The sequence below is a fragment of the Hyla sarda genome, chromosome 6 (genome assembly GCF_029499605.1).
Source record: "Hyla sarda isolate aHylSar1 chromosome 6, aHylSar1.hap1, whole genome shotgun sequence".
Lineage (NCBI taxonomy): Eukaryota > Metazoa > Chordata > Amphibia > Anura > Hylidae > Hyla > Hyla sarda.
This window is the reverse complement of record NC_079194.1, coordinates 12,760,799-12,787,268: the sequence shown is the minus strand read 5'-3', so window position 1 is coordinate 12,787,268 and position 26,470 is coordinate 12,760,799. Positions and strand designations below refer to the sequence as shown.

Sequence of the window (26,470 nt, the reverse complement as noted above, 5' to 3'; positions counted from 1 at the left end):
AAGATCGATTTACTTTCACTTTCAATCCCCCCCCCCCCCCCCCCCACTGTCGATTCCCTACCTGATCAGGATCCTGCAGGCTCCAGCGAAGATCCCAGGTCCCCAGGCATCTTCTCCTGCAGGTACGGCCTCCATCTTCTTCCCAGAGCCCCTCGACATCCAGGGCCATGGCAACCCCCTGTTCTGCGCTGCCAGGGGATAGGAGTAGATCGCAGCTTTGCGATCTCACTCCAATCCTTTAGGCTGATCGGGGGTGTTGCTAACAACTCCGATCAGCCATATTTTCCGGGTGATCGGGTCACCAGAGACCCGATCAGCCCGGAATTGGAGAAAATCGCATGTCTGAATTGACATGCGATTTTCTCCGATCGCCGACATGGGGGGGTCTCAGGACCCCCCTGGGCGATGTGCCATTTTGCCTGCTGAATGATTTCAGCAGGCATCCGGCTCCGGTCCCCAACCGGCTAGCGGTGGGGACCGGATTTCCCACGGGCGTATGGATACGCCCTCGGTCCTTAAGGACTCGGAATGCAGGGCGTATCCATACGCCCTGCGTCCTGAAGAGGTTAACAATATATTTTTATAAATCGGAAATTTTCACACGCGGCGATACCACATATGTTTATTTTTATTTACACAGTTTTTTTTTTATGGGAAAAGGGGGGTGATTCTAACTTTTCTTGGGAAGGGGTTAAATGATCTTTATTGACTTTTTTTCACTTTTTTTTTTTTTTTGCAATGTTATAGCTCCCATAGGGACTATAACACTGCACACACTGATCTTTTACATTGTTCAATGGTTTCTCATAAGAAACCATTGATCAATGATTCTGCCGCTTGACTGCTCATGCCTGGATCTCAGGCACTGAGCAGTCCTTCGGCGATCGGACACCAGGAGGCAAGGTAAGGGAGCCTCCTGCTGTTTCACAGCTTTTCGGTATTCCGCGATTTCGCCACGGCGATCCCGCACAGCCCCCTGAGCTAGCCAGAAACGTTTTAATTTCACTTTAGACGCAGCGTTCAAATTTGAACCGAATGTCTAAAGGGTTAATAGCGCGCAACACCGTGATCAGTGCCGCGGGTCCCGGCCGTTGTTAGAGGCCGGGCCAGACCCGCTATAGAACCTGTTATAGAACGGGAGTGGACTCAGGAGTACGGGTATGTCCTTGGTCCTTAAGTGGTTAAAAAAATACAGTGTTTTTAGGCTTATCGTAGCGCATTTTTCTGCCCTCATCAGTGCATACCGCATAGGTACATCTAAGTAGTGAACCATTTTGTACCTGTTAATCTGTCAAGGGCCTAGATACGGTGAAAGGACAGCCAATAGTACACACCTGCTGCTGTTCTAGACAAATACTGTTTTAAGTGTAGTGAAGCGTATTGTACTCCCCTCATATACACAATAAATATGTCAGGAAGAGTATTGCCAGGACATGCACAGAGGAGTGGCAGAGGCCTAAATTCATCAGGCACAGCTAGAGGTCACAGCAGAGTAGGGGTGTGTGCCAGCCGGAGTCGCAGCGAGAGGTCTGAGCTCCCGGTGCCAGCTGGCAGTCGTGTCGTGACCAGCAACCCAGCAGTCGTGATTGATCTGTTCACTCGGTCATCCACTTCATCTCAAGTGACATTCGACACCCCCAGTCGATGGGTTCCTCACACTCAACACTCATGGCCCTCATGCTGCTGCTGCAACCTCCAGGCTTTGTCATTGTGCTGCTCTATGGTCTCCTCATGCTATTGCTACCACCTCCAGGCTCTGTCATTGTGCCGCAATATGGTCTCCTCATGCTGATGCTGCCACCTCCAGGCTCTCTCATTCTGCTACTCTATGGTCTCCTCATGCTAGTGCTACCACCTCCACACTCTGCCATTGTGCAATCATATGGTCTCCTCATGCTGATGCTACCACCTCCAGGCTCTGTCATTGTGCTGACATGTGACTCCTTGTTAGATTAGGTCCTTTGTACCCACACGCCGAGGCCTGTGCCACTAAAACTTGGGAGTTAAAAGTTCCATTTCAAAATCCTCAATTTCAATTTCAAAATCTCAGATTTCTATTTAAAATTCTTGGGACTCCGGTCGGCTCAGTTTTGACCCGTATGCGGTTTCCTGACCGGACCTAAAACCGTAGTATACTACGGATTTAGGTCCGGTCCAAACCCGCATAAGGGTCAAAACGGAGCCGACCGGAGTCACCGTTTGACTCCGGTCGAATCATTAAAGTAAATGGAGTCATGGGCTGATCCGGCCGGGGTATGGGAGCGCCTGGTTTGCCTCTCCCCCCGCTGGATCCGGCACCCGTATGTACAAAACGAGGTGTGAATGCACCCTTACTGATGCTTCTGGGCTTGGGCCTTACATTTTAAGGATGTTTAGCACTAGCTAAATACATGCTTAGTAGAAATTTCAACATTGATCTTTCAATGTAAGGAGTTATGAAACCCTCTGGTGTACTGCTGATGCCTGCTCCTGACTGTGTCTTTCAGGAACTACCTAGTTTATTGATGCTTCTGGGCTTGGGCCTTACATTTTTGGAGGTTTAGCACTAGCTAAATACATGCTTAATAGAAATGTCAACATTGATCTTTCAATGTAAGGCATTATGAAAACCTCTTGGGTACTGCTGATGCCTGCTCCTGACTGCTCCTGAGTCTTTCAGGAACTACTTGGCTTACTGATGCTTCAGGGTTTGGGCCTTAAATTTTGGGATGTTTAGCACTAGTTTACATACATGCTTAATTGAGATTTCAACATTGATCTTTCAATCTTAATAGGTTATGAAATCCTCTTGTGTACTGCTGATGTCTTTTCCTGACTGTGACTTTCAGGAACTACTTGGCTTACTGCTGCTTCTGGGCTTGGGCCTTACATTTTTGGATGGTAGCACTACCTAACATGCGTCTTCAATAGAGATTTCAACATTCGCCTTTTAACCTCTTAAGGACGCAGGGCGTATGGATACGCCCTGCATTCCGAGTCCTGAAGGACGCAGGGCGTATCCATATGCCCGTGGGAATTCCGGTCCCCACCGCTAGCCGGTTGGGGACCGGAGCCGGATGCCTGCTGAAATCATTCAGCAGGCATCCCGGCATATCGCCCAGGGGGGTCATTTTGCCCCCCCATGTCGGCGATGGCCGCAGATCGCTGGACAATTCAGTCCAGCGATCTGCAGCGATTCCGGGTCAATCGGATCTCCAGTGACCCGGTGACCCGGAATTACTGGCTGATCGGGGCCATCTCTGACGGCCCCGAACAGCCAGAGCCAGCAGGGGTGAGGTGGCACTGGTGCCACCTCACGATCACCCTGATTCGTCGGCCGGTTTACCGGCCGACCAATCAGGGCGCCTGCTGCGGGTGTCACTCCCGCACCCGCTCCGCCCCTCTTCTGGAGGACATGAGCGGGTGCGGGAAGAAGACCCCGGGTGCTGGGGACCCCGATCCCCGGTGTCCCTGTTGGGATCGGGGCCCCAGGAGCGACGGCTGTGGCGAGGGACTGTCCTGCGAGGGAGCAGCAGCAGGAGGTGAGTGACAGCTCCCAGCATGCAAAAAGGGCATGCTGGGAGCTGTAGTTATGCAACAGCAGGAGGCAGACCACCACAACTCCCAGCATTCCCTTCTGGGCATGCTGGGACTTATGGTTTTGCAACAGCTGGAGGCACATTTTTTCTATGGAAAAGTGTACCTTCAGCTGTTGTATAACTACAACTCCCAGCTTGCACAAACAGCTAAAGTGCATGCTGAGAGTTGTAGTGGTGCATCTGCTGGTTGCATAACTACAACTCCCAGCATGCCCATTGGCTGTCGGTGACTGCTGAGAGTTGTAGTTTTGCAACAGCTGAAGGCACACTAACTTAGTGTTTCACGACCGGTGTGCCTCCAGCTGTTGCAAACTACAACTCCCAGCAGTCACCTTACACCATGCACCGTACATGCTGGGAGTTGTAGTTTTGCAACAGCTGGAGGCACACTGGTTTTGAAACACTGAGTAAGGTCACAAACTGAGTGATACATAACCAGTGTGCCTACAGCTGTTGCAAAACTAAAACTCTCAGCATGTACAGTCTGTCAGCGCATGCTGGGAGTTGTAGTTTTGCAACAGCTGGATGTCTCCTCCCCCCCCATGTGAATGTACTCACATGGGCGGAGGTTTACAGTAAGTATCGGGCTGCAAGTTTGAACTGCGGCAAATTTTCTGCCGCAGCTCAAACTGCCAGCGAGAAACTACTGTGAACCCCCGCCCGTGCGACTGTACCCTAAAAACACTACACTACACTAACACAAAATAAAATAAAAAGTAAAAAACACTACATATACACATACCCCTACACAGTCCCCCTCCCCTCCCCAATAAAAATGAAAAATGTCTGGTACGCCACGGTTTCCAAAACGGAACCTCCAGCTGTTGCAAAACAACTACTCCCAGTATTACCAGACAGCCACTGACTGTCCAAGCATGCTGGGAGTTTTACAACAGCTGGAGGCACCCTGTTTGGGAATCACTGGCGTAGAATTCCCCTATGTCCACCCCTATGCAATCCCTAATTTAGGCCTCAAATGCGCATGGCGCTCTCACTTTGGAGCCCTGTCGTATTTCAAGGCAACAGTTTAGGGTCACATATGAGGTATCGCCGTACTCGGGAGAAATTGTGTTACAAATTTTGTGGGGTATTTTCTGCTTTTACCCTTTTTAAAAATGTAAAATTTTTGGGAAAAGAAGCATTTTAGGTAAAAATGTTTTTTTTTTTTTTTTTTACATATGCAAAAGTCGTGAAACGTCTGTGGGGTATTAAGGTTCACTTAACCCCTTGTTACGTTCCCCGAGGGGTCTAGTTTCCAAAATAGTATGCTATGTGGATTTTTTTTTTGCTGTTCTGGCACCATAGGGGCTTTCTAAATGCGGCATGCCCCCAGAGCAAAATTTGCTTTCAAAAACCCAAATGTGACTCCTTCTCTTCTGAGACCTGTAGTGCACCAGCAGAGCACTTTTCACCCCCATATGGGGTGTTTTCTGAATCGGGAGAAATTGGGCTTCAAATGTTTGGGGGTATTTTCTGCTTTAACCCTTTGTAAAAATGTAAATTTTTGGGGAAACCAAGCATTTTAGGTAACATTTTTTTATTTTTTTTACATATGCAAAAGTCGTGAAACACCTGTAGGGTATTAAGGTTCACTTTACCCCTTGTTACGTTCCCCGAGGGGTCTAGTTTCCAAAATGGTATGCCATGTGGGTTTTTTTTTTTGCTGTCCTGGCACCATAGGGGCTTCCTAAATGCGGCATGCCCCCAGAGCAAAATTTCCTTCAAAAAAGCCAAATGTGACTCCTTCTCTTCCGAGACCTGTAGTGCGCCAGCAGAGCACTTTTCACCCCCATATGGGGTGTTTTCTGAATCTGGAGAAATTGGGCTTCAAATTTTGGGGGGGTATTTTCTGCTATTACCCTTTTTAAAAATCTAAAACTTTTGGGAAACCAAGCATTTTAGGTAAAATAATTTTTTTTTTTTACATATGCAAAAGTCGTGAATCACCTGTGGGGTATTAAGGTTTACTTTACCCCTTGTTATGTTCCCCGAGGGGTGTAGTTTCCAAAATGGTATGCCATGTGGGGTTTTTTGCTATTCTGGCACCATAGGGGCTTCCTAAAGGTGACATGCCTCCCAAAAACCATTTGTCGCTCCTTCCCTTCTGAGCCCTCTACTGTGCCTGCCGAACAATTAACATAGACATATGAGGTATGTGCTTACTCGAGAAAAATTAGGTTTCAAATACAAGTAAAAATGTTCTCCTTTTTACCCCTTGCAAAAATTCAAAAATTGGATCTACAAGAACATGCGAGTGTAAAAAATGAAGATTGTGAATTTTCTCCTTCACTTTGCTGCTATTCCTGTGAAACCCCTAAAGGGTTAAAACGCTTACTGAATGTCATTTTGAATACTTTGGGGGGTGCAGTTTTTATAATGGGGTAATTTATGGGGTATTTCTAATATGAAGACCCTTCAAATCCACTTCAAACCTGAACTGGTCCCTGAAAAAAGGCGAGTTTCAAAATTTTGTGAAAAATTGGAAAATTGCTGCTGAACTTTGAAGCCCTCTGGTGTCTTCCAAAAGTAAAAACACGTCAATTTTATGATGCAAACATAAAGTAGACATATTGTATATGTGAATAAAAAAAATTATTCGGAATATCCATTTTCCTTACAAGCAGAGAGCTTCAAAGTTAGAAAAATGCTAAATTTTCACATTTTTCATAAAATTTGGGGATTTTTCACCAAGAAAGGATGCAAGTTACCACAAAATTTTACCACTATGTTAAAGTAGAATATGTCACGAAAAAACAATCTCGGAATCAGAATGATAACTAAAAGCATTCCAGAGTTATTAATGTTTAAAGTGACAGTGGTCAGATTTGCAAAAAATGGCCGAGTCCTTAAGGTGAAAAAGGGCTCAGTCCTTAAGGGGTTAATGTTAGGGGCTGTGAACCCCTCTTGTGTACTCATGCTGCTTCCTGCTCCACTCTGTCAGCCCGTTGGTCCTTTGACAGTGTGCGACTCCACCTCCTCATCCTCCACCGTGTCATCAGCCTCCACTGCCCGGACAAGTCTCAATGGCCCTTCAGCATACCATGTGGCGATGTCACGCTGTTCTTCACATGGTTTGCCTTGGCGAAAAGTGTTGGAAACAATGGCTGGTCAGGGCAATGGAGATGTTGCGCCTACATCTCATGGCCACATGAGCCCTGCGGGGGCTTCTTACATTTGCCCCTTTGTACCCACATGCCGGGGTCCGGGACACTAAAACTTGGAGATAAAAGTTCAATTTCAAAATCATTAATTTAAATTTCAAAATCTTAAATTAAAATAAAAATATCATAAATTTCAATGGCCTCCTCATGCTTCAGCTAACTCAAGGCTGTGTCATTCAGGCAGTATATGGTTTACTGATACTGCTGCTGGGCCTGAGTCTGGGACTGAAAATGTTGTTATTGTGGCACTAGCTATCCAAAATCTTCATTTTAAATTTCCAAAATTCTTGTATTTTTTCTTGGGGATTGTGTAGCCCTGGTGTCTCCTCATGCTTCAGCAAACTCCAGGCTGTGTCATTTAGGCAATATATGGTTTACTGATACCGCTGCTGGGCCTTGGTCTGGGAATAAACATTTTGCTATGGTAGGAAGCACTAGCTATCCAAAATCTTCATTTTACATTTCAAAAATTCTTGTGTTTTTTCTTGGGGATTGTGAATAGTGTTGAGCGGCATAGGCCATATTCGAATTTGCGATATTTTGCGAATATATGGACGAATATTTGTCATATATTCGCTAAATTTGCATATTCGTAATATTCACGTTTTATTTTCGCATGTGCGAAAATTCGCATATGCATAAATTTGCATATGCAAAAATTTGCATATTCAAAAATTAGCATCAACGGAAATTTGCATGTGCGAAAATTAGCATATGCAAAATTAGCATATGCGAAAATTCGTACGCCAGTCTCACACAGTAGTATTAGAGCCTTCTTTACACCACACAAGCTAGAAGTAATTACGAATATATAGTGCTATATTCGCGAATATTCGCAAATTCGCGAATAAAATTCGCATTGCGAATATTCGCGAGCAACACTAATTGTGAAGCAATGGGGTCTCTTCAGCCTTCAGCCAACTCCAGGCTGTGTCATTAAGGCAATATATGGTTTACTGATACTGCTGGGCCTTGGTCTGGGAATATACATTTTGTTATGATAGGTAGCACTAGCTATCCAAAATCTTCATTTTAAATTTCAAAAATTATTGTGTTTTTTCTTGGGGATTGTGAAGCCCTGGGGTCTCCTCATGCTTCAACCAACTCCAGGCTGTGTCATTCAGGCAATATATGGTTTACTGATACTGCAACTGGGCCTTGGTCTGGGAATAAAAAGATTGTTATGGTAGGTAGCACTAGCTATTCAAAATCTTCATTTTAAGTTTCAAATATTCTTGTGTTTTTTCTTGGGGATAGTGAAGCCCTGGTGTGTACTCATGCTTCAGCCAACTCCAGGCTGTGTCATTCAGGCAATGTATGGTTTACTGATGCCGCTGCTGGGCCTGGGTCTGGGAATAAAAATGCTGTTATGGTAGGTAGCACCAGAAATCCAAAATCTTTGGTTTAAATTTCTGAATTCATCTTTTAATCTTAGTGATTGTGAAGAGCTAGTGGTCTACTCATGCTGCTGCCAACTCTTGGCTGTGCCATTCAGCCACTATATGGTCTCCTCATGCTGCCAACACCTCCATGCTGTGTCATTCAGCCATTATATGGTCTCCTCATGCTTCAGCCACCTTCAGGCTGTACCATTCAGACACTATATGGGCTCCTTATGCTTTCTCCACCTCCAGGCTGTGTTATTCCGCCAATATATCGTTTCCTGATGCTGCTGGGACTGGGATGCTAACTCAATATATGTTATGGTAGCACAAGCTAACATAAATGCTTAATTGAGATTTCAACATTGATCTTTCAATGTCAGGGGTTATGAAACCCTCGGGTGTACTGCTGATGCCAGCACCTGACTGCTCCTATGTCTTTCAGGAACTACTTGGCTTACTGATGCTTCTGGGTTTTGGCCTTAAATTTTTGGATGGTAGCACTAGCTAACATGCATCTTCAATAGAGATTTAAACATTCAACTTCTAATGTTAGGGGTTGTGAACCCCTCTTGTGTACGTGTTTCAGGAACTACTTGGCTTACTGTTTCTGCTGGGCCTGGGCCAAAAAATTTTGATGGTAGCACTAGCTAACATACATCTTCAATAGAGATTTCAACATTCATCTTTTAATCTTATGGGCTGTAAGTTTTTTCAAGATTGATGCCCTTTGGCCCTCAACATCATATGACCTGTAGAATTATCACAAGAATCCAATTAAACATATTGGAGCAATAGCAATGAACCATAACTGATTAAATGAAACATTTGTACTTTCATAATCAGGGGGCACTGAGAGGCAGTGGTTGGAACAGGTTGTATCTCGGCTGCCGGATAACCACCAGCTCGATTCTCTCCAGAATGGGTAATGTAAAAATGTAATTTTCACATCAAATTACATTAAATATGACATAAAAGATCTCTTTATCCTCTTCAATTTTGACACCTTATGGTCTCCCCGCTGCCACATAGACGCTCTGCAGCGGTGATTCTAATGGCAATGCCTGTAATCTGCATGCCAAAGTTAATAACAGACTCCCTATGCGTGTTACAGCAAGGCAAAGTGTTCTATACCCCTATTGGGGCTTTCTTTAGGCCAGAAATAGCCGTTTTTAATACAGTTTCGCCGCAAATTTATTCGACCCGAACCAAATTTTTCGGAAAATTTTGGTGAATCGGCCGAAACAAATTTTTGAAAAGTTCGCTACAGAGCATCAATAGTTGGTGGTGTGGGTGGAACATGGTGTTTTTGCACACCTTTCCTTTTTTTAGATTAAAAAAAAACTGGGGTCCATACATTTTATCCTAAGAAAAGTTAAGTTTTAGCTAATGCATATCATCAATACTTACTTGTGGTCTAATACAGAGGAATTTCTGTAACTGGGGACCAGCACTTTAATTATGTTTTGCAGTATCCATGGCAGCACAATGAGAGAGCCTGGAGGTGGCAGCATCAGCATTAGGAGACCATATGGCGGCACAATGACAGAGCCTGGAGGTGGCAGCATCAGCATGAGGAGACCATAGAGCAGCACAATGAGAGAGCCTGGAGGTGGCAGCATCAGCATGAGGAGACCATAGAGCAGCACAATGAGAGCCTGGAGGTGGCAGCTTCAGCGTAAGGAGACCATATGGCTGCACAATGACAGAGCCTGGAGGTGGCAGCATCAGAATGAGGAGACCATATGGCAGCACAATAAGAGAGCCTGGAAGTGGCAGCACCAGCTTGAGGAGACCATATGGCGGCACAATGACAGAGCCTGGAGGTGGCAGCAGCATGAGGACCATTCCAACTGAGGGTTGAGTCTGAGGAATCCACCGACTGTTCACTGGGGGTGTCGGATGTCACTTGGGATGAAGTGGATGACTGAGTGAAACTATGAATCACGGCTGCTGGGTTGCTGGTCGAGACACGACTGCTAGCTGACACCGGGAGCTCAGACCTCTCGCCGAGACTCCTGCTGCCGCACACCCCTACTCTGCTGAGACTTCAGCCTGCGCCTGATGAATTTAGGCCTCTGCCACTCCTCTGTGCGCGTCTTCCCTGCCTGACATACTTAGTGTGTATATGAGGGGGGTACAATTCGCTTCACTATGCTTAAAACAATATTTGTCTAGAACAGCAGCAGGTGTGTACTTTTGACTGTACTTTCACAGTATGTAGGCCCTTGACAGATTAACAGGTAAAACATAGTACACTACTTAGATGTACGTATGTAGTATGCTCTTATGAGGGCAGAAAAATGCGCTACAGTATGCTTAAAAAAAGTATTTGAGTACAACACCAGCCGGTGAGTACTTTTGCCTGGCCTTTCACAGTATCTAGGCCCTTGACAGATTAACAGGTACAAAATAGTACACTACTTAGATGTACATATGTGGTATGCACTTATGAGGGCAGAAAAATGCTCTACAGTACGCTTAAAAAGTTATTTGAGTAAAACCCCAGCCGGTGATAACTTTTGCCTGGACTTTCACAGTATCTAGGCACTTGAGAGTTAACAGGTACAAACTAGTACACCACTTTGATGTAGGTATGTGGTATGCACTTATGAGGGCAGACAAATGCGCTATAGTACGCTTAAAAAGGTATTTGAGTAAAACACCAGCCGGTGATAACTTTTGCCTGGACTTTCACAGTATCTAGGCCATTGACAGATTAACAGGTATATAATAGTACACTACTTAGATGTAGGTGTGTGCTACGCACTTATGAGGGCAGAAGAATGCACTACAGTATGCTTAAAAAATAATTTTCGGTGAAAAATGCTCTGCTCCCTGTCTACCAGAACGCTGACGTTACTAGGAGGTGAAACACTGCTGGAAAAAGCTTTTCTGTGTAACACACACACACAGGCTGTCAATCCTATTTCTTTGCACTGTAATGAATTAAGTGACTGGCCGCAATATGGCTGCTTATTACATAGGGCTGTGACATCACAGGGGAGGCTGGCTGCTGATAGGCTGCATGTGATTCAGGGTCATCCCGCCTACCCTTGTTCCCGCCTTCCCAGGATTCCTTGCACCATGTCCTCACATGTGGATCTGTCATTTTAGATGCCCTGGAGCCTGGACCACACTAAATGGAGTTTAATGAAGCGATTTGCGGAATAGAATCACGGTGATGCTTGCATTCGCTGCAAATCAAATTTTTCATGAAATTCGTAACAAATTTGGATTTCTCATATTTGATTCGCTCATCTCTAATCTTATCCCTTATCCAAAGGATAGGGGATAAGATGTCTGATCGTGGGTGTTCCGCTGCTGGGAACCCCCACAATCTGTCATTCAGCACCCAACTTTGCAAGCTCTCCATAGCACTGGAAGCTCCGTGGTCATCATGCTGCACACTCGGAGCCTCCAGCGCTGCAGAGAGCTCACAAAGGTGGGTTCGCAATGACAGATTGCGGGGGTCCCCAGGGACAAGACCCCCGTGATCAGACATCTTATCCCCTATCCTTTAGATACGGCATAAGATGTATTAGGGCCAGAGTACCCCTTTAAGAGGGCCCTATAAGAGTACCTGTCATGAAAAAAATGTTGATATATTGTATAGTAACACATGCTTACCAACTTTCTAAATGCATGTTATTAACAGTAATGTTTATTTATTGGTTTACTTTCTGTTGGAAAAACCCACCACTAGGGGTCTCCCTAGATGTCCTGGCCGAAAGTCTCTTATAGATTTTGAACTCATGCTGGCCTGGCAAGAGTCCGAAATCTCATGCTGCAGCCGGGACACGTGATGAGCACAGTGCAGCTCCCTGTCAATCAGACAGGCGGGAGCGAGCACTGTGCCCGCAGCACAGCTCCTGACTTGGCCGGGCGGTTCCTCCTCTCTGTATGGCAGTTACAGTGCTAAATAGAGAGGAGGAGACTCAGCAGTTGACGGCCGAGCGGTGTGCAGAACCTCCATGCGGCACTCCCGAGAGGGCATAGAGGAAGAAGGGCGGAAGTGAGCCCAAGCAGGGTTAAAATGACGTTGCACCTGCCGGGCCACGGCCTCTTCCTCCCTCACACACGGCCGGCAGCATGAGCAGCAGGGATAGGAGAAGATAAGGTACTTAGCAGCTGTTTTAAAAAAAAAAAAGAAAAAAACAGGGATAGTGTCAGTGAGAGTCAGGGACAGATGGGGAAGGGGAGGGTGGATTAGGGACAGTTTAGTTGATGATAGGTACTCTTTAACTTTATTATGGAACAATAATTGGGCCTCCAGAACCTTATTTCAATCAGAACCTTATTTAAATCAGTGTAGAACCCTATAATAATGGGAGTTTGGTTGATGGCAATCAGGGGAGGTCCATGTATTGCTATCATAGAATGTACTATTAAATTCCTGAAACCAACCTAATTCTCTTCTGGAGATCTTTTAGAGGGAAAAAGAGAGACCAAAGGGCTTTGTGTATTATTTAGGTTTAGATGCTCCTTTTGGTGCACAGATAATTGGCTACTCACTATAGAGCGCAAATCAATGTGCAAATCACCAAAATTATTGGGGAGCTCTCACAGAAGAATGCTGCTAACCTGAAGACCGCAAGAAGAGAAACAAGCTGATCCTGTTGTGAAACCAAAAAGGGAGACTGCGAAAGGACCTCTCGAACTTGTGCTGCACTCCCAATGGATAATTCCAGAAACCTTCTTGTTAAGCTTCAAACGTCTTCTCTGTATTGGACTACAGTAAAACAGCGCCAATAACGTGTTTCAGGGGATTTGCCCCTTCATTGGATTGGAATACAATACAGTAGACGTACACGTGCAATTGGCTTCCAAATCAAGTGGGAGGTGCCATGCTGTCATAATATTCATTATATACAACAATTTTTGAGGTGACCAAATTGTCTTAGAACAAAAAAATATGAGTTCTAAATTTTAGAAAAGTTTCTTTTCAAGAAAATCAATCAAAATAACATCCGTCATTTTAATGATCAGAAGAAGGGTTAGGGGTTAGGGATTGTATCCCGCACCCCTAGTAACCCTAACGTAGAGTAAGGGTTATGCTGTCTTGGCATAAAGAGCTTAGATATAGTCCTACTGTCATAAACAACATTTTCGGGAAATTGGGGTACTTCCCAATCTGAATATCAAAGTATTCTGACAGCTGATTCAATCAAATCAAAGCCAGAGTGAATAATTTCTAGTAATCTTCTCTTCTCTAACTTCATCAGTTGAGTTACATTACAATATTATATTGGTTTAAATCAGAGATCTCCAACCTACCGTATTTTTCGCCCTATAGGACGCACCGGCATATAAGACGCACCCAATTTATTGGTGCAAAATCTAAAAAAAATAAAGATTCTGAACCCAACAGTGGTCTTCAACCTGCGGACCTCCAGATGTTGCAAAACTACAACTCCCAGCATGCCCGGACAGCCGTTGGATAGGAGGTAATACTCACGTGTCCCCGCCGCTCCGGACCCGTCACCGCTGCCCTGGATGTCGCTCCATCGCTGTCGCCGCGTCCCCGTGGTGTCCCCGACGCTCCGGACTTCTTCTTCCCCGGGATCCACGCTCTCCGTCGCCGTCATCACGTCGCTACGCACACCGCTCCTATTGGATGACGGCGTGCGCGACGACGTGATGACGTCGAAGGAGAGCGCAGGGGATCCCGGCACGGAGAAGACACCGAGGAGGCAGGTAAGGTCCCTCCCGGTGTCCTGTAAGCTGTTGGGGATGCCGCGATTTCACCGAGGCGGTCCCGAACAGCCCGACTGAGCAGCCGGTTTAGTGCTATTTTTGCTTCAGATGTGGCGGTCAGCTTTGATCGCCACATCTGAAGGGTTAATACAGGGCATCACCGCGATCAGTGATGTCCTATATTGGCGGCGGGTCCCGGCAATCATCTTGATGGCCGCAGGTATTCGCCGTATAAGACGCACCAACTTTTCCCCCCCAGTATTGGGGAAGAAAAAGTGCGTCTTATACGGCGAAAAATACGGTAAGTGATGTTCAGGATAAAATCCATGTGCCCTTGAGGGACTCGCCAAAAGTTAATGTGTTGTACGCAAAGAGCCGGCACAAAGTCTACAGTCCCGAGACTCCTGAAACTGGCTGCTTCTACCTGGACATGTTATAGGAAGGAATTATACCACCCATAGAGGAAGATCTGCCACATATGTTTGCCAATAACTTAGTGAAACTCTACTGGGATGTTGGATCAACCAAATAGGAAACAATTCACCAATCATGTGCCGGCCTCCACAATCACCAAATCTAACACCCTGTGACTTTTTTCAGTGTATCCGCCCCCCCCAGGCACAGGATCTGACCGACCTGAGACAAGGCAAATTTACCCTGTTTTGTGGATAGGACATGTCTGCATTTATATTAATTGCCAGTAAATATGGTCAAAACTCAGGACCCCGCTGTAGACCCACCTAGCAAAGGAATGAGCAACCATTGGTCTTAATGGAAGTTGTTGTCGTTATTGTGTTTTTGTTTTATTTTTTTGTTTTTCAATAAAAAAAAAAATATATTTTTTTGTCTCGCTGTACAATTTTTGGGCCAAATTTGACATTGCAAAGTACAATTGGTCCTGCAAAGAACAAGCTCTGTGGAAGGAAAAATAAGAGTGATGTCAAAATGCAAAAATGTATATTGGCTGCACCCTCAAGGGGTTAAAGGGGTACTACCATGGAAAACTTTTTTTTTTAAATCAACTGGTGCCAGAGAGTTAAACAGATTTGTAAATCACTTCTATTAAAAAAAATCTTAATCCTTCCAGTACTTTTTAGGGGCTGTATACTAAAGAGAAATCCAAAAAAAGAAATGCATTTCCTGTGATGTCCTGACCACAGGGCTCTCTGCTGACCTCTGCTGTCCATTTTAGGAACTGTCCAGAGAAGCATATGTTTGCTATGGGGATTTTCTCCAGTTCCTAAAATGGACAGCAGAGGTCAGCAGAGAGCGCTGTGGTCAGGACATCACAGGAAATGCATCTCTTTTTTTGGATATCTCTTTAGTATACAGCCCCTAAAAAGTACTGGAAGGATTAAGATGTTTTAATAGAAGTGATTTACAAATCTGTTTAAATTTCTGGCACCAGTCAATTAAAAAAAAAAAAAGTTTTCCACGATAGTACCCCTTTAAATCAGAGAACACAATCAATAATGCGATGTCTCTCCCAGGTAGAAGATGCAGAACGTTAGATTGCGGGAGGATACAGAGGAGGTGAATTGAATAGGTGCTGTGGATGCATTTTGAATTAAAGGGTTACTCCGCTCCCCAGCGTCCGGAACTCAATGTTCCGAACGCTGGGTGCAGGCTTCCGTGTTCACACCCGCCCCCTCGTCACGCCCCGCCCCCTCAATGCAAGTCTATGGGAGGGGGCGCGACGGCTGTCGCGCCCCCTCCCATAGACTTGCATTGAGGGGGAGGGGCGTGACATCACAGGGCGGGGCGTGATGACACAAGGGGGCGGGCGTAAACACGGAAACCCGCATCTAGCATTCAGAGCATTGAGTTCCGGACACTGGGGAGCGGAGTAACCCTTTAAGCATGAATAATGTAATCTACAGGCCCTTTAGAATAGATCTTTAGGCAAAACCCTATACAAGGAGCCCAGAACGGTCAGAGATGTGACAAGAACAACACGACGTCCCGTGAAAACCGACAGTACAAGACGTATACTTTACCTAAGAAATCTTATTGACCGGTAACCCCAAGAGACCGGACAGAGGAGCCGCAATTACACGACTTCTCCTGTGTTCATAAATCACGGCTACCAATAAGAACCTACAGGAATAGATACTTTACAATTTTGTCTTTTTTTTTTCCCCCCCCTTCTTCCCTTTCTGGCCTTAAGAGTTATGTGCCCGAGGGGCCGGGAAATGAAATTGGAAAAAATAAATAACAAATCAAAAATTAGAATTGATTGGATAAATAATTTCCCTCAGTCGGTTTCTTAATAAGTGATTGATCCACAAATCAATATTCATTATTTCCCAGGCTCTACCAAACTGTTTATCGAACAAATGAACAGCCCAAGCCGTAGTGACACGAAATAAAAAATAAATAAAAAAAGTGGAGCGATTTCTTTAATAACTTGGGCTGAGCAGATCGTCCTGTTTTACCTGGTCGTTCCGCGCCGGTGAACTTGTCATTGAATCCATTTGTGTGATAGAGAAGCCGGGAATGTGGGTAATAGAATGTAATATGCCATAAATGATTTTCCATAGGACTCTGTGTTGTATTTGTTTAACGTTGCGTGCGTACGCCTCATTTGTTGCTCTTCATTTGGTATGCACGTCTGGGTAGACATGCTCGGAATCATGATACCGCACTTAGGAGGATGATTGTGTAATATCAAGGCCCCTGAAGTCCGTTTTGCATTCATTATTGTCAGTATTTGTGTAGCATTTTATATTACACGTTTGTTTAAGTTGTTGAATTTCTTATTATTAAAAGGGTTATCCAGGAAAAATACTTTTTTTTATGTATATATCAACTGGCTCCAGAAAGTTAAACAGATTTGTAAATTACTTCTATTAAAAAAAATCTTAATCCTTTCAGTACTTATGAGCTTCTGAAGTTAAGGTTGTCCTTTTCTGTCTAAGTGACACGTGTCTCTCCGATGACACGTGTCTCGGGAAACGCCCAGTTTTGAAGCAAACCCCCATAGCAAACCTCTTCTAAACTGGGCGTTTCCCGAGACACGTGTCATCAGAGAGCACTTAGACAGAAAAGAACAACCTTAACCTCAGAAGCTCATAAGTACTGAAAGGATTAAGATTTTTTTACAGAAGTAAGTTACAAATCTGTTTAACTTTCTGGAGCCAGTTGGTATATTAAAAAAAGTTTTTTCCTGGAATACCCCTTTAAATGTGCAAAGCCTCAGCTGGAATCACAGATACTAACTCTGTACGAAATAACTGAAGGCGTATGTTGCCTACATCTATAGAAGACATCTACACCTGGTTATCCGGAAATTCCATAAGTACCTAAAACATGTCTCCAAAATGTTTAATATTTTTCTTTTTGTGAGAATGTTCTGCATCATTCAATGTTTCAGTGCCCTCAGAGATGTCACCTGTTTTGGCCTTCAGAACACAACAATTTTGTTTAACCTCTTAAGGACATAGGACGTTCTCTAACGTCCCCGCTACCTGGGCTTTAATGCCCAAGGATGTTAGAGAACGTCCTGTTCTATTTCTGGTCTCTGCCGCTCGCCGGACATGCTTCAGCAGGCATCCAGGGCAAACGCCGAGGGGGGCCATGTAGGCCCTTGCGATCTGCGGCGATACCGGGCTGATCGGGTCTCTGGGACCCGACCGCCCGGTAATTTTGCATGATCCCGGCTGTCACAGACTGCCAGGACCATGCTAATGTATAGGAGCGAGGTGGCAAGCCTGCCACCTCCTCCTATTCCCTGCGATCCGTCGGTTAACTAACCGACCAATCGCAGGGGGGGGGCGGTTACTTCCTCCCGTCCTGCCCAGCCCCTGGAAGTCCGGAGAGGACGGGAGGAAGACCGGAGGATGCGGCGGGGGATGGGGGAGTGCTGGGGAACGGCCCTGATACTTACCTCGTCCCTGAAGACCCAGATCCTGGCGATGAAGACGGCGGCGGCAGCGACAGGTGAGTTCCTCTGCAGCCGCATTCGGGCCCTTTACAGCAATTCACGTCGACGTAAAGCGACATGCATTGCTGTAATGGGACCCTGTATACTACAACTCCCAGCATGCCCAGACAGCCCTTGGCGTCTGGGCATGCTGGGAGTTGCAGTTTTGCAACATCTGGAGGTCCACAGTTTGGAGACCACTGTGCACTTCCAGGTGTTGCAAAACTACACATCCTCAGCATGCCCTTACTGTCCAGGCATGCTGGGAGTTGTAGTTTTGTAACATCTGGCCCTTCAGATGTTGCAGAACTACAACTCCCAGCATGCCTGGACAGTTTTGGCATACTGGGAGTTGTAGTTTTGCAACATCTGGAAGGGCACAGATTGGGAACCACTGTATTAGTGGTCTGCAAACTGTAGTCCTCCAGATGTTGCAAAACTACAACTACAAGCATGCTGGGAGTTGTAGTTCGGCAACATCTGGCTCTAAAGTTGTTGCCGAACTACTACTTCCAGCATGCCTGAGAATGTTTGGGAGTTGTGGTTTTGCAACAACTGGAGGCACACTTGTTGGGAAACATTGTCTGTTTCCTAACTCAGTATTTCCCAACCCGTGTGCCTCCAGCTGTTGCAAAACTATAACTACCAGCATGCACTGATAGACTGTGCATGCTGGGAGATGCAGTTTTGCAACAGCTGGAGGTCCCCCCCCCCCCAGTGAATGTACAAATTGCAAATGCAGCAAATTTTGCGCGGCAGCTCAAACTCGCAGCGGGAAACTCGCTGTAATCCCCCGCCCGTGTCACTGTACCCTAAAAACACTACACTACACTACACTAACATAAAATAAAAAGTAAAAAAACACTACATATACACATACCCCTACACAGTCTGGTACGCCACTGTTTCCAAAATGGAGCCTCCAGCTGTTGCAAAACAACAACTCCCAGTATTGCCGGACAGCCGTTGACTGTCCAAGCATGCTGGGAGTTTTCACAGCTGGAGGCACCCTGTTTGGGAATCACTGGCGTAGAATACCCCTATGTCCACCCCTATGCAAATCCCTAATTCAGGCCTCAAATGCGCATGGCGCTCTCTCACTTCGGAGCCCTGTCGTATTTCAAGGCAACAGTTTAGGGCCACATATGGGGTATCGCCGTACTCGAGAGAAATTGCCTAACATATTTTGGGGGGCTTTTTCTCCTTTAACCCCTTATGAAAAAGTGAAGTTGGGGTCTACAACAGCATGTTAGTGTAAAAAAATAAATTTTTTACACTAACACGCTGGTGTTGCCCTATACTGTTCATTTTGACAAGAGGCAAAAGGGAAAAAAAGACCTCCAAAATTTGCAACGCAACTTCTCCCGACTACGGAGATACCCCATATGTGGGCGCAAAGTGCTCTGGGGGCGCACAACAAGGCCCAGAAGGGAGAGTGCACCATGTACATTTGAGGTGATTTGCACAGGGGTGGCTGATTGTTACAGCGGTTTTGACAAACGCAAAAAAAAAAAAAAAAACACATGTGACCCCATTTTGGAAACTACACCCCTCACGGAATGTAATGAGGGGTGCAGTGATAATTTACACCCCACTGGTGTCTGACAGATCTTTGGAACAGTGGGCTGTGCAAATTAAAAATTTTATACAGCCCACTGTTCCAAAGATCTGACAGACACCAATGGGGGGTAAATGCTCACTGTACACCTTGTTACATTCCTCAAGGGGTCTAGTTTCCAAAATGGTATGCCATGTGGGGGTTATTTTGCTGTCCTGGCACCATAGGGCCTTCCTAAATGCAACATGCCCCCCGAGCAAAATTTGCTCTTAAAAAGCCAAATATCACTCCTTCTCTTCTGAGCATTGTAGTTCGCCCGTAGTGCACTTCAGGTCAACTTATGGGGTACCTCCATACTCAGAAGAGATGGGAATACAAATTTTGGGGGGTATTTTCTGCTATTAACCCTTGCAAAAATGTGAAATTTGGGGGGAAACGCACATTTTAGGGAAAAAATATATATATTTTTTTTACATATGCAAAAGTTGTGAAACACCTGTGGGGTATTAAGGTTCACTTTACCCCTTGTTACGTTCCCCAAGGGGTCTAGTTTCCAAAATGGTATGCCATGTGGGAACATGCCCCCCAAAAACCATTTCAGAAAAACGTACTCTCCAAAATCCCCTTGTCGCTCCTTCGCTTCTGAGCCCTCTACTGCGCCCGCCGAACACTTTACATAGACATATGAGGTATGTCCTTACTCGAGAGAAATTGGGCTACAAATATAAGTATACATTTTCTCCTTCTACCCCTTGTAAAAATAAAAAATGTGGGTCTACAAGAACATGCGAGTGTAAAAAATGAAGATTGCGAATTTTCTCCTTCACTTTGCTGCTATTCCTGTGAAACACCTAAAGGGTTAAAACACTGACTGAATGTCATTTTGAATACTTTGGGGGGTGCAGTTTTTATAATGGTGTCATTTGTAGAGTATTTCTAATATGAAGACCCTTCAAATCCACTTCAAACCTGAACTGGTCCCTGAAAAATAGTGAGTTTGAAAATTTTGTGAAAAATTGCAAAATTGCTGCTGAACTTTGAAGCCCTCTGATGTCTTCCAAAAGTAAAATCACGTCAATTTTATGATGCAAACATAAAGTAGACATATTGTATTTGTGAATAAAATTTTTTTTTATTTGGAATATCTATTTTCCTTACAAGCAGAGAGCTTCAAAATTAGAAAAATGCAACATTTTCAATTTTTTCATCAAATTTTTGAATTTTTCACTAAGAAACGATGCAAGTATCGACAACATTTTACCAATAACATAAAGTAGAATATGTCACGAAAAAACTATCTTGGAATCAGAATGATAACTAAAAGCATCCCCGAGTTATTAATGTTTAACCCCTTAAGGACCAAGGACATACCGGTACGTCCTTGGTCCTGCTCTCCTGATATAACGCGGGGTTACACAGTAACCCCGCATCATATCACGGCGGGCCTGGCGTCATAGTGAAGCCGGGACCCGCCTCTAATAGCTCCCAGCGCTGATCGAGGCGCCGCGCGCTATTAACCCTTTAGCCGCACGCTCAGAGCTGAGCCGCGAGGCTAAAAGCGAAAGTGAAAGTTGCCGGCTAGCTCAGTTGGGCTGTTCGGGATAGCCGCGGCTAATCGCGGCATCCCGAACAGCTTACAGGACAGCGGGAGGGCTCCTACCTGCCTCCTCGCTGTCCGATCGCCGAATGACTGCTCAGTGCCTGAGATCCAGGCATGAGCAGTCATGCGGCAGAATCATCGATCACTGGTTTCCTATGAGAAACCAGTGATCAATGTGAAAGATCAGTGTGTGCAGTGTTATAGGTCCCTATGGGATAACAATGATCAGTGTGTGCAGTGTTATAGGTCCCTATGGGACCTATAACACTGCAAAAAAAAATGAAAAAAATAAGTGAATAAAGATCATTTAACTCCTCCCCTATTAAAAGTTTGAATCACCCCCCTTTTCCAATAAAAAAAAAAACACAGTGTAAATAAAATAAAAATAAACATATATGGTATCACCGCGTGCGGAAATGTCCGAATTATAAAAATATATGATTAATTAAACCGCTCGGTCAAAAAGATTCCAAAGTCCAAAATAGTGCATTTTTGGTCACTTTTCATATAATTTAAAAATCAATAAGCCCTATCAATGCAAAAACGGTACCGTTAAAAACTTAAGATCACGGCGCAGAAAATGAGCCCTCATACCGCCCCATACACGGAAAAATAAAAAAGTTCTAGGGGTCAGAACATGACAATTTTAAACGTATTAATTTTCCTGCAGGTAGTTATGATTTTTTCCAGAAGTCCGACAAAATCAAACCTATATAAATAGGGGATCATTTTAATCGAATGGACCTACAGAATAAAGATAAGGTGTGATTTTTACCAAAAATGTACTACGTAGAAACGGAAGCCCCCAAAATTTACAAAACGGCGTTTTTTTTCAATTTTGTCGCACAATGATTTTTTTTTCCATTTCACCGTAGATTTTTGAGCAAAATGACTGATGTCATTACAAAGTAGAATTGGTGGCGCAAAAAATAAGCCATCATATGGATTTTTAGGTGCAAAATTGAAAGAGTTATGATTTTTTAAAGGCAAGGAGCAAAAAACGAAAATGCAAAAACGGAAAAACGCCCGGTCCTTAAGGGGTTAAAGTGACAGTGGTCAGATGTTCAAAAAACGCTCCGGTCCTAAGGTGTAAAATGGCCTGGTCCTTAAGGAGTTAAAGGGGTACTCCGGTGGAAAACGTTTTTTTTTTTTTTTTTAATTAACTGGTGCCAGAAAGTTAAACAGATTTGTGAATTACTTCTATAAAAAAATCTTAATCCTTCCAATACTTATCAGCTTCTGTATGCTACAGAGGAAGTTCTTTTCTTTTTTCATTTATTTCTCTCTGACCACAGTGCTCTCTGCTGACACCTCTGTCCATTTTAGGAACTGTCCAGAGCAGCATATGTTTGCTATGGGGATTTTCTCCTACTCTGGACAGTTCCTAAAATGGACAGAGGTGTCAGCAGAGAGCACTGTGGTCATAATGTCAGCAGAGAGCTCTGTGTTCCAAAAAGAAAATAATTTCCTCTGTAGTATTCAGCAGTTAATAAGTACTGGAAGGATTAAGATTGTTTAATAGAAGTAATTTACAAATCCGTTTAACTTTGTGGCACCAGTTGATTACAAAAAAAAAAAAAAAGGTTTTCCACCGGAATACCCCTTTAATCTCTTCATTCTTGTATTCATAGATGTATTCTCTCGTGATCTCCTGAACAGGGCCCTGGCAGTCTGCCAGAAGCGGCCTTTCCAACCCCAGCAGGAAGTCGCGGCTGACACCCCCCCCTCCATGTATCTCAATGGAATACATGGAGGGGGCGTGTTGCCTGAAGCTCCATGTGGGGGACAGCACATCCCCTTCCAGCAGACTGCCGGGGCCCCATTAAGGAGATCCCGGGGGGTCCCAGCATTCGGACCCCCCCACGAGATCTATAACATATCCTCTATCCTTTGGATAGGACATAGTTACATAGTTAGTTACATAGTTAGTATGGTTGAAAAAAGACATACGTCCATCAAGTCCAACATGTTATATTTCACTACAGAACTCCTTTAAAAAGAACCTGTCACCAAATTAACTTTTCTAAACTAACTCAGGCTATGTTCCCTAACTACTCCTAACACTCCTCCCATCCTTAAAAAAAAAAAAAATTCTAGCTCTAAAAAGCTGTGTATCTTACCGTTCTTCTTGCTCGCATAGTGCAATCTCCCAGAAGGAGAAAGTGGGTGTTTCCCAGCAGGCACGACATCACTGAAGTCTGCTGGGGGACCACTTCTGCCCTCACATCGTTGCAGTGCTGAGATGAATAGAAGACCTCAAGCTCTATGCATCTTTCAATGAGGCTCTGTGCAGCTGTCAATCAAGCTCCATGCAGAGAAACATTTCCTGAGTTTTGTCTCCTGCCAGGCCTCCCTGCCTTAATTGTGGCAGGGAACAGAACAGAGCCACCTAGTGGCCGCTTTTTCAAGTACATTTTAAAGAAATTTATGTTCATAATTTTAAAGGCAAGTGAATGGGAAAGTGTCTGCTAATTACACATGGAACACTATTTTAAAAGTTTTATTCGGTGACAGGTATTCTTTAAGGCTTGTGTTTTATGAGAAGTTATATTTCTAATATTTTTTATTTTTTTCCAGCCCAGGACCGCTTATACAGGTGAGACTTATACATGGGAGGGGTGATGTTTTAATTTGTGAGTCAGAGGAAGTGCCTACTGCGTGAAACAATTGTCGCTCCAACTAATGCATATGTACTCCTGCACTTGTTCGAAAATGAGGGAATAAATGCAGAATTCTTTGAATAAATGGTGAGTGCCATCTATTATTTTAATCTTTATGCTATGGAAGTTAAAGACTTTGGATACTTTTCTGGATAGAGCGCCCCACTGAATGCACAGCCCCAACAGTGATTGTGACCTGATATATCCTGCCACCACTTCTTATTATGTGTTAAAGGGGTACTCCACTGCTAGAAATCTTATCCCCTATCCAAAGAATATGGGATAAGATGTCTGATCGTGAGGAGTCCAGCTGCTGGGGCCCCCAAGATCTAAACAAAGGCCAGGTTCCAGCGGCAGTGGTCGTGACGTCACGGCCACTCTCCCTTGTGACATCATGCCATGCCCCCTCCATTCATGTCTATGGGAGGGGGGGTGTCGGCCGCCATGACGTCACAAGCACGGCTTCCGGCACCAAGCGTTCTGAAAGAAATGTTCAGAATGCTGGAGCACAGGAGTGCCCCTTTAAGCTATTGCAAAATAAAACAGCTGTGCCAACCCTCACTCTCTACTGGTTATTATATATTTTTAATAGTACCATATTGGGGTTCATATATAATGCATACATGAGGTGCTATCCTCTGGTCTCTTCTTTTTTTTCTCCTTTTAGGATTGTGTAGAGGAAAAGATATGGAGAAGGGGACAAAAACATTTCTGCTGCACTGAAAGTTCAGCGGCCTCCATAAGAAGGAACAACCAGGACTCTTCCTAGAGCAGCCGCCCCACCAAACTAAATAATGGGGGGTGAATGGCCTTGGTAAGAGAGGAGACTAGGATCCCAATGGTCAATGGGGATAAGCTCCAAAGATCTTGGGTGCAGATGGGAGAAACCTTGTAGCGATATGTAAAAAATTTTAATCATCTGATCCCCGCCGATCAAATCTTTTGACATGTCCAAAATGTCCATTGGCCATTTAATTTTTTTGCAGTTCAGTAAAATTTCAGTTTTATCAAATGTATATACTTTTCATTGTTACTACTTTCGCAGAATAAAAACACATGCAGAAATTCGTTTTTGTGTCTGCATGTTCTGAGACATAACTTTTTACTTTTCATTAAGGCAGCTGTGTAGACTTATTTTTGTTGACATTTCCATTGGTACCATGGTAGGGTTTATATATATATATATATATATATATATATATATACACAGGGTGGACCATGTATGTGGATACACCTTAATAAAATGGGAATGGTTGGTGATATTAACTTTCCTGTTTGTGGCACATTAGTATATGTGAGGGGGGGGAAACTTTTCAAGATAAATTGTGACCATGGCGGCCATTTTGAAGTCGGCCATTTTGCATCCATCTTTAGTTTTTTCAATAGGAAGAGGGTCATGTGACACAGGAAACTTATTGGGAGTTTCACAAGAAAAACAATGATGTGCTTGGTTTTAACGTAACTTTATTCTTTCATGAGTTATTTACAAGTTTCTGACCACATATAAAATGTGTTCAATGTGCTGCCCATTGTGTTGGATTGTCAATGCTACCCTCTTCTCCCACTCTTCACACACTGATAGCAACACCGCAGGAGAAATGCTATATACTGCTATATACTACTATATACACCGCAGGAGAAATGCTAGCACAGGCTTCCAGTATCCGTAGTTTCAGGTGCTGCACATCTCGTATAGTCACAGCATAGACAATTGCCTTCAGATGACTTTTATCTTTGGGGTCATCTGAAGGCAATTGTCTATGCTGTGAAGATACGAGATGCGCAGCACCTGAAACTATGGATACTGGAAGCCTGTGCTAGCATTTCTCCTGCAGTGTATATAGTAGTATATAGCAGTGTATACGGATACTGGAAGCCTGTGCTAGCATTTCTCCTGCGGTGTATATAGTAGTATATAGCAGTGTATACGGATACTGGAAGCCTGTGCTAGCATTTCTCCTGCAGTGTATATAGTAGTATATAGCAGTGTATACGGATACTGGAAGCCTGTGCTAGCATTTCTCCTGCAGTGTATATAGTAGTATATAGCAGTGTATACGGATACTGGAAGCCTGTGCTCGTATTTCTCCTGCGGTGTTGCTATCAGTGTGTGAAGAGTGGGAGAAGAGGGTTGCATTGACAATCCAACACAATGGGCAGCACATTGAACACATTTTATAGGTGGTCAGAAACTTGTAAATAACTCATGAAAGAATAAAGTTACGTTAAAACCAAGCACATCATTGTTTTTCTTGTGAAATTCCCAATAAGTTTGATGTGTCACATGACCCTCTTCCTATTGAAAAAACAAAAGTTGGATTCAAAATGGCTGACTTCAAAATGGCCACCATGGTCACCACACATCTTGAAAAGTTCCCCCCCCCCTCACATATATTAATGTGCCACAAACAGGAAGTTAATATCACCAACCATTCCCATTTTATTAAGGTGTATCCATAGAAATGGCCCACCCTGTACTGCACTACTTTTGCATCGGTGTGTAATGCTGTTTGGAATCCTATGAGGCCCTCTCTCTGGCCTCTGGTAGCGGTAGATTGAAAATGATAGGCCTTCATAAGGTCTCCAGATGCCAGAACAACACCCTGGCTCTCAGCTATTACATTGTGAGGGGAGGGGGATGGCTCTCACCCTGATGGGCTGTGTTTGACACCACAGAAGAGATAATAGCACAAGGCTAGATTTGAGGGTCTGTATGAGCCTGTTACAGGATACTGCCAATCAGCCTTTCACTGACCAAGGCGGGAGTTTGCTGCAGCTGGCAATTAGCTATGCACAGTATGCCATGTTGGGCCCCAAAAGCCGGAAGAAGACCGGAGACGGAGGTCGGAAGCCTGATTCCACAACGGCATGAAGGAAAGTTAAAGTTCATTGTTTTTATTCCAGTAGCCCAT

General features: G+C 44.4%; 1 long non-coding RNA gene across 1 annotated transcript in view; it reads left to right on the top strand.

The window, feature by feature from the left end:
• The window catches only part of LOC130277654 (uncharacterized), a 48,356-nt gene extending 24,728 nt beyond the window's left edge, over nucleotides 1-23,628 (top strand). The window contains exon 3 of the long non-coding RNA XR_008845511.1: nucleotides 23,476-23,628. This is a non-coding gene — a long non-coding RNA (uncharacterized LOC130277654). The remainder of the gene's footprint in view (nucleotides 1-23,475) is intronic.
• The last annotated feature ends 2,842 nt before the right edge of the window (nucleotides 23,629-26,470 follow it).